The sequence below is a fragment of the Oxyura jamaicensis genome (genome assembly GCF_011077185.1).
Source record: "Oxyura jamaicensis isolate SHBP4307 breed ruddy duck chromosome Z unlocalized genomic scaffold, BPBGC_Ojam_1.0 oxyZ_random_OJ72400, whole genome shotgun sequence".
Taxonomy (NCBI): Eukaryota; Metazoa; Chordata; class Aves; order Anseriformes; family Anatidae; genus Oxyura; species Oxyura jamaicensis.
Genome location: NW_023305602.1, coordinates 634,421 through 644,898, shown reverse-complemented (window position 1 = coordinate 644,898; position 10,478 = coordinate 634,421). Strand labels below are relative to the sequence as shown.

General features: G+C 45.7%; 1 protein-coding gene across 1 annotated transcript in view; it reads left to right on the top strand.

The window, feature by feature from the left end:
• The window catches only part of LOC118158714 (CUGBP Elav-like family member 4), a 926,766-nt gene that overhangs the window by 301,922 nt on the left and 614,366 nt on the right, over positions 1-10,478 (top strand). The window lies entirely within an intron of this gene.

Genomic DNA, 10,478 nt, shown 5'->3' with positions numbered 1-10,478 from the left:
GGTGTAAAAAGGAAGAAGAGGGGAGGGGTGGGCTCTCGTTGCAAAAACGTCTGTCCTCCTCCCGAACACCGGCTACATGCGTTGAGGCCCTGCTTCAAGGACGTGGTCAAGCATCGCTCATTTGTGGGAAGTAGAGAGTAATTTCTTTCCTCTGCACTTCCACATAGCCTTTCCTTGTTTTGTTTAGTTATTCCCTTTCCCCCTCCCTCTTCCCCTTTCCCTTTTTTCCCTTTAGTTGAATTGTTTAATTAATAATAATATTTCCTTAATAATATATATATATATATTTCTCTTTAATTAAATTATCCTTATCTCAATTCGTGAGTTGTACTTTCCTTTACTTCTTCCCCTCCTCATCTGAGGAGGGGGAGTGAGAGAGCGGTAGTGGTGTTCAGCTGCCTAGCATGGTAAAACCACCACAGAAGGGATGAGAAAATACCCAACTCGTAGGAAGGTTTTTGACCCAGCAGTTGCTAGGTGGTTAGATGTTTGATCATGGGAAGTCACAAGCAAGTGTGAAAATCTGTGAGTGATGGGCCTCTAATTTTATACTATTTTTCCTCATGAGGCTGTGACTTTACAGCCTGCATGGGTACTGACTAGATGCCTGTTGTATGAGGATGAGAGGTGCTGGAAAAGCATAAGACTGCCTTTGAAAATAATTTCTTGAATTCCTGTTAGCTACTGGTTGCAGTAAGAAACCAATCATTTAGAGCTCCCAATGAGGGCAGTGAAAATTGCAGAAAATGACCTTCTTGCAATGATCCCCTGTGCCCCAGTGTAAGATCTAATTTTCCAGTGGTTTCAAACATGCTGGTAGAAAATACCTTTTCAGAAATCTCTCTCTCGTACACCCACCACCCACCCCACAGCTTTCTGCAGCACCAGAAAGGTGGTTGTTTTAAGGTCAGTTGGTACAGAACCCAGAAGTCCCAGGATCCTTTTTGGGCTAAGACAACCTAAACGTTGTGCTCTGAAGGGTCCCATTATGTTGTTGACCACCTGCTGAAGCTGATCTGTGCTTCTTGCCTTATAGTAGACAATAAACCCTCAAAAGAGGTTTTTGTTCCCGTGGCTGTTGAGGTTCCTCAAATGCACTGAAGAAAAGGGGGAGTCATGAAAATAGGAATAAGCTATAAATGAAGAAGCTATAAATGTGATTATTTCCTCAGTTCACATGATTTTTTGGGCTGATCATTGTGGAAACAGAGCCTGGTAGAATTCACCTTCGGATCTCATGTAGGTAGAGGTGATGTGTGTAACCTGATAATCCCTGCTTTGAGCCCAGCAATGAGGGCGAAGGATCTCTGTCCAGACTTTATTTTTTTTTCCACTCGTGATTTGTTCAGCCTTAATTCACCCTTCAGGAGGCAGGAAGCTGTGAGGCAGCAGAAACTGTGTGATGCAAGGCTGCTGTTTCCTGTTGAGCAGCAACAGGCTGCAGGGTGGACACACAGCTTTTTCTGCATGTGGCAAAAGGTTTCTTTCAGTCCCTAATTTGCAGTGTCAGAAGTGTCAGAGTAACCCATTATCAAGACAATTAAATTTAAAGACTGAAGTAAATGCTAGCATACAGAAAACATCAAGCATCATTAAAATGTAACTGGAAGCAAAGCTTAATGAGGTGAAAGGAAAAAAAAAAAAATAATCCTTTTAGGTTTGCTGTCCCCCCTTTGCTTTGCCTGAGCCAGCAACTACTGTATTGAAAATGATCATTTGCAAGCTGCATTATTATTTGGTGCTCCTTGCAGCAGCTGAAAAGACACATGATGCTTTAGCGTAGCTTCACAATAAGGGTGTAAGGGTGCAACAACTGGCCTGGTAGAGCACTCCTAAGGATCACTAGTTGGGCTGTAGTGGAATCAAATGTCAGCCTCACCAGGCTAAAAATGGTTACTGCAGGCTTCTTCACAGAGGCCATGGGTTTGAATAGGCTTCACCTTGAACTTTCCTTTCACCTTTAGAGTTGTTCCCATTGGCAAACTGTTCTACACAGTCTACAGATGTAAATCTTTAGGTTTCCAGCTGCTCAAACAAGACCTTTCACTGACACAGTGTTGTCTTTAGATTGAGAAAAATGCAAAGTTGCAGGATGTTGGTCATTAAATTTGTCATTTTTCTGGGCTCACCAGAAGAACATTTTCCTTAAAATATCTGACTATAGGAAAGAAAAAAAACAACCAACCAACCAAACAAACAAACCAAAAAAAAACCAGTCATCTACATAGCTACATGATTGCATTGTGATGGTCAGTTTATACATTTATTGTATATTATTACAAACTTTTATTCCGTAAACATCAGTGAATTGCTGTTGACCTTTTTCGGTCCAACATATCTATGGGAGACTGAATCAAATATTCTGTAGTCTGACACTTGTGTAACAATATCATCTAAACTATTACTGGAAGGTATGGCGGACTGGAGGAACCCCTTGTTTTGTAGGATGGAGGGGAACAGAAGGACACAGCTAGATTTTTTGTGTTGTTTCAGCCACACCCGAGTCCAAGGTTGTGTTTGTGATGCCAATGCTTAAACAAGGAGGTTTGTGGTTTGGATGGTTGGGTTATGGAGAATATTAAACAGTCAAACAACAAGAGGGTCTCTTTCAGCTTTAAGGAAAATACTCTGTGTTGCTGTCTTCAGATTGAATGTGCTTTTGATGCATGTAACGGAAGGAATTCTCTGCTTTATTATACAAATAAGATTCAAAGGATCTCTGCAGATAATACGACAAAGTTCTGTGTCTTGATGTGCTGATTATTTTATTACAGATCTTGCTTAGCTTTGTAGGGCAATCCTCACTCTACTACAGTTCTTGCTAAAAATAATAATATTGTGTACTAGAAAACCATAGTTAATATAAGCATATTATTAAACATAATATTTACCTATTAGAAATGTGTTTGACATTTCAGGGGGAATTTAGAGGCAGAGAGATGGGGCTTTGTTGTCTTTGGGGGTCACCTGAGACATTTTGGAGGGTTTCAGCTTTTTTCCTGTTAATTTATAAAGCTTTCATCAGAAATGGGGTTGGAGGGGAAAAGAGAACTTCTAAACCAACCTGTATGACAGGGGAATGAACATGAAATTTAACTATGTAGACAGTTTATAATGGGTTTCCATGCGGTACTATAACACGTAGATGCCTCAAACACGGATGCTGGCAGTTTTTGATGGAGTCTGCAGAATGATTTGGTTTTATGTAACATTTTACAATTTTATAGGGTAAGATTTCAATTTCAATCACTGTGTATCTATGGGAACTCTTGGAGGGTGAAATCATTTTGCTCCTGGAATTCAGAACCAGAGGTTTTGCTGCAGTTTGAAAGCACTTTGGGATGGCTTGGGATTTTCATTTTAACAGCCTAGTTCTTTATAAAGATTAACCATTGTACACTCATAATTTTGTAATGGCAACACTGAGCCTTATATAACTGAGATACAGATAAAGTCTCGGCCCCTAACAGTGGGCTATCAAAACTGAAGTTGCATTGTAACAACTGGGACTCTGGGTAGACCCTATGGAAATATATAGGAGAAAGATCAGAGGTGAGGAAGAGGAAAGGGGATAACAGTCAAGCATCACTCTCCTCCCCCCCACATCTGAAAATAAAGATAAAAGCTCTGTATACACATTATCATAGAAATAGGTTGCCCTGCAGCTGCTCCACTCCAGATATATTAACAGCTCTGGGATTCAAGAAACCATTGGACAAGCATAAGCTTAAAGCCAGCAGAATGACCACAATGCACTTTTTCATTAACAACAGGATCATAGAGGAAGGATTTACTCAGGCGGAACAATTAAAAAGCATAGGGCTGCAATAAAAGGGAATGAGATTTCAACTCTTTCTCTGCCTCTGTCTTAGAAGGATTCTCTCCCTTCCTCCCTTTCTCTTTTTTCCTCATTCTCTCTTTTGTGTTGTTGTTCTGATCCAAGGCTCCCAATGGGCTAGCATTACATCATCCCTTGAATTAGCATTCCTGTTCCCCGGGGAGGGCTGCTGCGGTGATGACTAAGGGAAGGGTGTGATAAATGTTAACAGAAACACTTTTGCAGAGTGATGATTTTTCTGTTTGTAAAGCACGCACCTGCACAAAAGATATCAAGTGAGAGAAAATAGCTCCATCTTGATGGGAGACGAGCGCACCTGGGGACACACACTTACTTACTGCACATTTCAGGGATGCCCTGTAGTAGTGTCACACGGGGAGGTGTATGGCAGGGAATGAGGGGGGAGAGGGGAGGAACAGAGCAGGGTAGGTGGGCTGTTTGATTTGGGGTTAAGGCTGTAGATCATGCCTTGGAGTGCTGGCGCACAGCCCCATTGCCTCTGACTGGCGTGGCCTCCTGCCTCCCACCTCCATACTTTGTGCCTCAGTTTTCCAGCTGCTGTGGGGTTCATCAAGTGGGGGTGGGCAGCTGAGGTAAAGGGAGTTTCAGTCCCTAGGCTCTGGGTATCAGTCACACTTCAGTGGTACATCCACATTTGCAGCTCATTTCTGAATCCTAGGATTGATACACGTGGGATTTAAGGAGATGCAGGGTGCCCAGAAGTGATCAATTAGAAACCAGAACAGTGTCACTGCTTTGGGGTCCTATATATGGTGATTAATATGGGCAAGAGAGATCCTTGTCCCATCTAAAACTCCAGAGAGGGTTCTTGCTCCACACCGTGAACCCTAAGACAGAGATAGATCAGAGCATGTGCATCCCCATCATAAAACCTGAATGAGAAAGGGAAGAGGAATAAGGTCTTGGCCTCTATCTCTCCTATGGGGGTGTTCTCATCTTCAGGGAACTACTTTGCCACAGGGACTGTTATTTTTTAAAAATATATATATATACGACAAGTTCTGCTTTGGTATTGGAATAAAAATGATAAATATGAGCAACTCATTGTCCTGGTTTCAGTTAGGACAGAGTTATTTTTCCTCCTAGTAGCTGGTAGGGTGCTATGTTTTGGATTAGGATGAGAAGAGTGCTGAAATCCAAAACATAGCACCCTACCAGCTACTAGGAGGAAAAATAACTCTGTCCTAACTGAAACCAAGACACTCATCCACATTTGATGAATTACAGGGCTAAATGTTCTCATGCATATGTCTGGACCACTTCCTGAGTCACCCATTCTTGGCAACATCAGCTTTTGGGCTCTCTATTATTCATGGCCATACTGTATTTGCAGCATTTTTAGGTGAATGGACAAAGTGAAGCCATGGACGGTTTCTGGGAGAAAGGTCAGTGCACTGCCCATGTTGTAGATTCAGAGAAGAGTAACAAACATGTTCATGCTGGTGATGGGTACTCAGAAACTTGGGAGAGAGAGGTCTTGTGTGCTTACGATCATAGCTATTGCTAAGGATCTGATGTAAGGATGTTGCCATATGAGAGGGTGCCAGGATATCACAAACTTTGGATTAATTTGAAAGCCTGTGGATGATTTTTTTATGGTACTACTGAATTTTGGTGTCTTCCTGGAGTTGACATTGTAAACTAAAATATTATGTAATGGGGAAAATACTGTTTTCTGTGTATGAATCACCTGCAGTAATAACCATAGGGGAAAATGGTGGATTCACCAAATAAAATATTGCAAAAGTAGAGAAAGAGGAAACAGCTAGATCTTCCCTTCTTTAGTAGGATGCCCTCTTACTGCACTTTGGCAGGTTTGGGGAGGGTGAGTATGACCTGGTTATGATCTCCTTTTGTGAGGAGAGACTCTTCTCCTTGACATTCTTGTATATGCCTGGAGAAGGAAGGAAGGAAGGAAGGAAGGAAGGAAGGAAGGAAGGAAGGAAGGAAGGAAGGAAGGAAGGAAGGAAGGAAGGAAGGAAGGAAGGAAGGAAGGATGGAAGGAAGGAAGGAAGGAAGGAAGGAAGGAAGGAAGGAAGGAAGGAAGGAAGGAAAATATTTTTAAGTTGCTCCTTTCTCAGACAACCAGACAGGCTGTTCCTGCAGTAGCAATGGGCATGGAGTAACAAGGAGAAGGTATGACAACAAAGCCCCCCTCTCCTGGTGCCTAAGAAGGAAGGCTCATCACTTAGGCTTCTGGGCTGCAAACTTCAGAATGTCTGGAAAAGCCATCTAAACATCCTGCTCAGAAGGAGTTTCAACCCTTGACAAATAGCAAGCACTCTGAGCCAGCAAAGCCACTGACTTCATCCAGAGAGAGGAGGGGAAGAGAGGCAAAAGCAGTGTTTAATTAGGAATATAATTTCATGACATCATGCCTCCTGTCCTTTATTCCATTAATGAAGCTGAAAGTAGGCCACAAACTACAGGTATTTATTCTTCCCTGTTGGGACCATGTTATATCTGTCTGTCTGCTTTCATGAAAAATGCAATATTATTCCCAGTTAAATTATTCCATAAACATTCACCATCCATGCTGCTCTTCCTGTAGCCTCATTTATACTGCGTGCCTAATGCCCTGTATAAATTGGCTTTCTCTGCATACTAATGTGGGCATCTTCTTGTTTTTTTTTTTTTTTTTAAGCAGTGGGCATAGAAAGAGCAGGTACACCCACCTTTGTGGATTTACCTGTGGGCTAAACTCAGAGTATAAGGGCTGCATCCCAAGATGCCCAGAGCTCCTGAAATAGAAATGGTGAGATGGGAGAGCAAAGAATTAATGTTGGCTTTACCCGTACCATGGGATGAATACTGAGATCCTCATAACTCTGTCCTTACGTGCAGGGGGAGGAAGGAGAAGAGAGCCCTGAAAATAAGATGGGCCTGTGCTTGGAAGAGAACAGATTAAAATGCCTCTAGACCTGGCCTCTGCTCCATCTCAGATGCTTTATGATAAGGAATTGGTGGTGGTGCCCATCTCCTCTTCTCCCCAGCGTGTGCTGCTCCCCCCCCAGACATGGCGGTGGACCAGAAGGCACGTCTGCCCCATGCTGATGCAGCTCACAGCCCGGGATCCTAACACAATGTGCAGCGGATGCCAGCCCCCGTTCCTGGTGGAGCCATCCTCTGCTGTGTGGCAGGGAAAGGAGCCAGCTTCGCTGCTTCTGCTGGGGCTGTCGGGGTGCTTCAGGGAGTGGCGTCTGAAGTCAGCCCTGCATAAATCACTGGAGCTCCCGAGTCAGGACAGTGAAGGATGTGTTTTGATGATAGAAGTAAATAGCTCCAGTGGCGAGCTGCTATGAAAAGGGGTAGCACTGTTTCCTGCCCTCAGCCGTGTGTTCACGCTCGCTCTGCTGCACTAGCAGCATGCAGCAGGTTTGGGGTGAAGCAGCACGGGCAGCTGCTTTGGGACTAGTGTGGAGTCAGACAAGCACCAGCCATCATGGGAAGAGGCTAGGAAAAGGGATTTCAACTCCTGTTGCCAGCAGAAGCCGTCTCAAGGATCTGCAGTGAAAGCTGAAGTCCCATATCCCTTTCCCAGACTGCACAGAAATTAAAGTGAAGGCTGGGAAAGTAAGCAAATTGGGTTGTGAATTCAGCATCTCAGCACTGAAAATCACGAGTTACAACTAAAAAACCCCATTCTCTTAATGTGGGCATGCATCCACCCTCTGTGCCTGAATGGTATCAGCACACGTTGCATCTAGCCCTTCCAGAGACCTGCTCAGCAGTCAGCTGGGTATATTCATAGGTGGTAAAGCCCTGAGGACTACTGCAATAATCTGCTTTGACCTACATAACATGGACTGGAGAAATTCACCCAGTAATTCCTGGAGTGAAAGGAATTGTTCTTCCCAGAGTAATTCCATTCAAACTCAGGCTGAGCTGATTGTGTGTGTGTGTTTGTGTTTGTTTAGCTCTGCGCTATGTTGTGGCCTCGTTTTTAATTCAGTCTCTGTCTCCCATTAGTGGCTTTTTCCCTTTTTCTGAACACTTAAGCCCTTGAGGATTTAGCAGTATTCAAAGAATGCAAAATTCAAAGCTGTGTGCATGACAACGTTAAATATCAGAACAAAAATGTCTCTCATTCACCCCAGAAGAGAGGTCCCATGATGGCATATGTCATACTCTGGCCAACAACAGAAAAAAAGCTGGGGTTCACATTCAGATTTGCACCCTTGAAGCTGGTTGTATAAACATTGCTGTTGTTTGGCATCTGCCTGCTTAGAAACACCAAATAGCACTGGCAAAATCAGCTCTATTTCCTCTGGTGTGGGTTCCCTTTATGCTGCCGAAATGTGGGTTTCCAGTTAGCTTCTGAAAGCGGTCAGGACAATCATGAGGTTCCTTAATGGTTGGCATCTGTGTATCCACAAGGCACATCCCTCCATCTGTCCCGCTCTGACTCGGGGATCAGCTGTCCCATGTCTGCATGCAGGATGAAATCCAGTGGCCCCAGATTTGGGAAACCTCTGTGTCTCATGAGCTGGCAGCAACCAAGAGGATGTGTTTAGAGTATGATGAAAAATGTATCAGTTTGCTCAGGCTTTGACTATGGAAACTGTGTGAGGGGTGTTTGCAAAATGTACTTGATATTCACCAAGAGGGGAAGCTCTCTGCTTTGCAGGGATACGTGTAGCCTTGAGAGATGATCAGCTGGGGGGGCTATCACTTGCTGCAGGTCACAGATAAAATCCCAGTGTGATGGAAACCTCTAGGTAGGAGGATTAGCTCATGGCACCTCCTTGCACTGTCTAGTTTGGGGGCAAGGCCCTTCCCTCTTGAATCTGTAGCACGGGGCTCTAGAGGGCCTTCTTTCCTTCATCATGCTCAAGCTACCTCTTGGCTTATGCTGACAGACAGCCCTTCCTGAGGGTGCTGCCCCGTCAACACCTGGACCGAGTCCAGCCACAGTACGGTGCTGTTGCTTCTCCCTTGTCCATGGGCCTTCCCTGCCATACAGAGGTGTCTGATGAACACTGAGCAGCAACTGAGGTCGCAGGGCAGGAGAGATGACATGGTGCTCCACAGGGTTTCTTAGTGAGGGGCTCTTGAGGTGAAGAATCTGGGTGGAAAGCTGGTCCCTACCTCACACCAGCCCTGAAATGGTGGTCCTTCCTCTCATGAGGCCCCTATGGTGCCCTCTGCCCATGACGAGTGCAGAATCCTGCACCCTGTGCTCTCTCCACCCTCTTCATAGACCTTCATCCCACAGCACGTCCCCAGTGCCCCTCTCTGACTCCAGACTCAGCAGCAGCCTCTTCATACCCCCTTCGTGTGAGAGCAGACAGAGCCAGGGATCCAGCACGGTCCCTTCTGCTCAGCAATGCAGAACGCTATGGCAGGGTCAACCCGCCTGGCCATTGTGTGTTGTTTTATAAATACATCCTCCATTCACCAGGTCAGCCGCATAAATACTTCTTTCTGAAATATGGGAGCTTGACAAGTGCTTAGCAGACAGCCCAACATCCTGAATCTGGTCTCTGTGAGATTCTTCTCTCAGCAGTGCCGGCACGCACTGTTTTGATGGTGTGGTGTCAAGTGCTGGTCTCTGCAGTCAGTGCTGATCTTTGGAAATAAGTCTCAGTGGGGGATTGATGACAGAGTTCTTCTGACCTGAGGGAAATCGGTAGGAGGAAGGCACCAGATGTGGAAATGGTCTGCAGGAGTTGGGAGAGGAGAAGGGGGGCCGGGGGAGGATGGAGGATGAAAAAGTTGAATATTAAATCCTCTTGAGCCATGGAGCACAGTGAGGCAGTGTAGTGGGTTTACATGGCAAGGTTTGGGGGGGGGGGGGGGCATAGGGGTGACTTCTGCGAGAATACAGAAGCTGCCCCATGTTAGGTAAGGGCCCTACTGCTGGCCAGAGATGGGCCAATAAGTGATGTTGTTTATGCCTCTGTGAGAGCATATTTAAGACAGGGGAAAAAAAACATGCTGCTACACAGCAGCTGAGTGAGTGAGAGGAGTGAGAAACAGCCTTGCAGGCATCAAGGTCAGTGAAGAAGGAGGGGGAGACGTGCTCCAGGCACCGCAGCAGAAGTCCCTTGCGGCCTGCGGTGAGGACCATGGTGAAGCAGGCTGTCCCCCTGCAGCCCATGGAGTACCACAGTGAAGCAGGGTTCCACGCTGCAGCCCATGGAGGAGACCACGGTGGAGCAGGTGGACCTGCACCGACAGAGGCTGCGGCCTGTGGAGGATGCCTGCCAGAGCAGATTCCAGGCTGGACCTGTAGCCCATGGAGAGGAGACCATGCAGGAGCAGGTGACCTGGCAGGAGCTGCTACCTGTGGGGGACCCAGGTTGGAGCAGTTTGCTCCTGAGGGATGGCCCCCGTGGTATGGAGCAGTTCTTGAAGAGCTGCTGCCTGTGGGAAGCCCACGCAGGATCCGTTCGGGAAGGACTGCATCCCATGGGAGGTACCCCATGTTGGAGCAGGGGACGAGAGTGAAGGAGTGGCGGAGATGAAGCACTATAGACTGACTGCAACCCCCATTGCCCCCTTCCCCTGCGCTGTTCAGGGGGAAGGCATTTTTGTTTTCTTTCCTTTGTTTCTCACTTCTCTAGCTTGTTAGTGATAGGTAATAAATCTTACTATCTCCCTACTCTGAGTCTGTTTT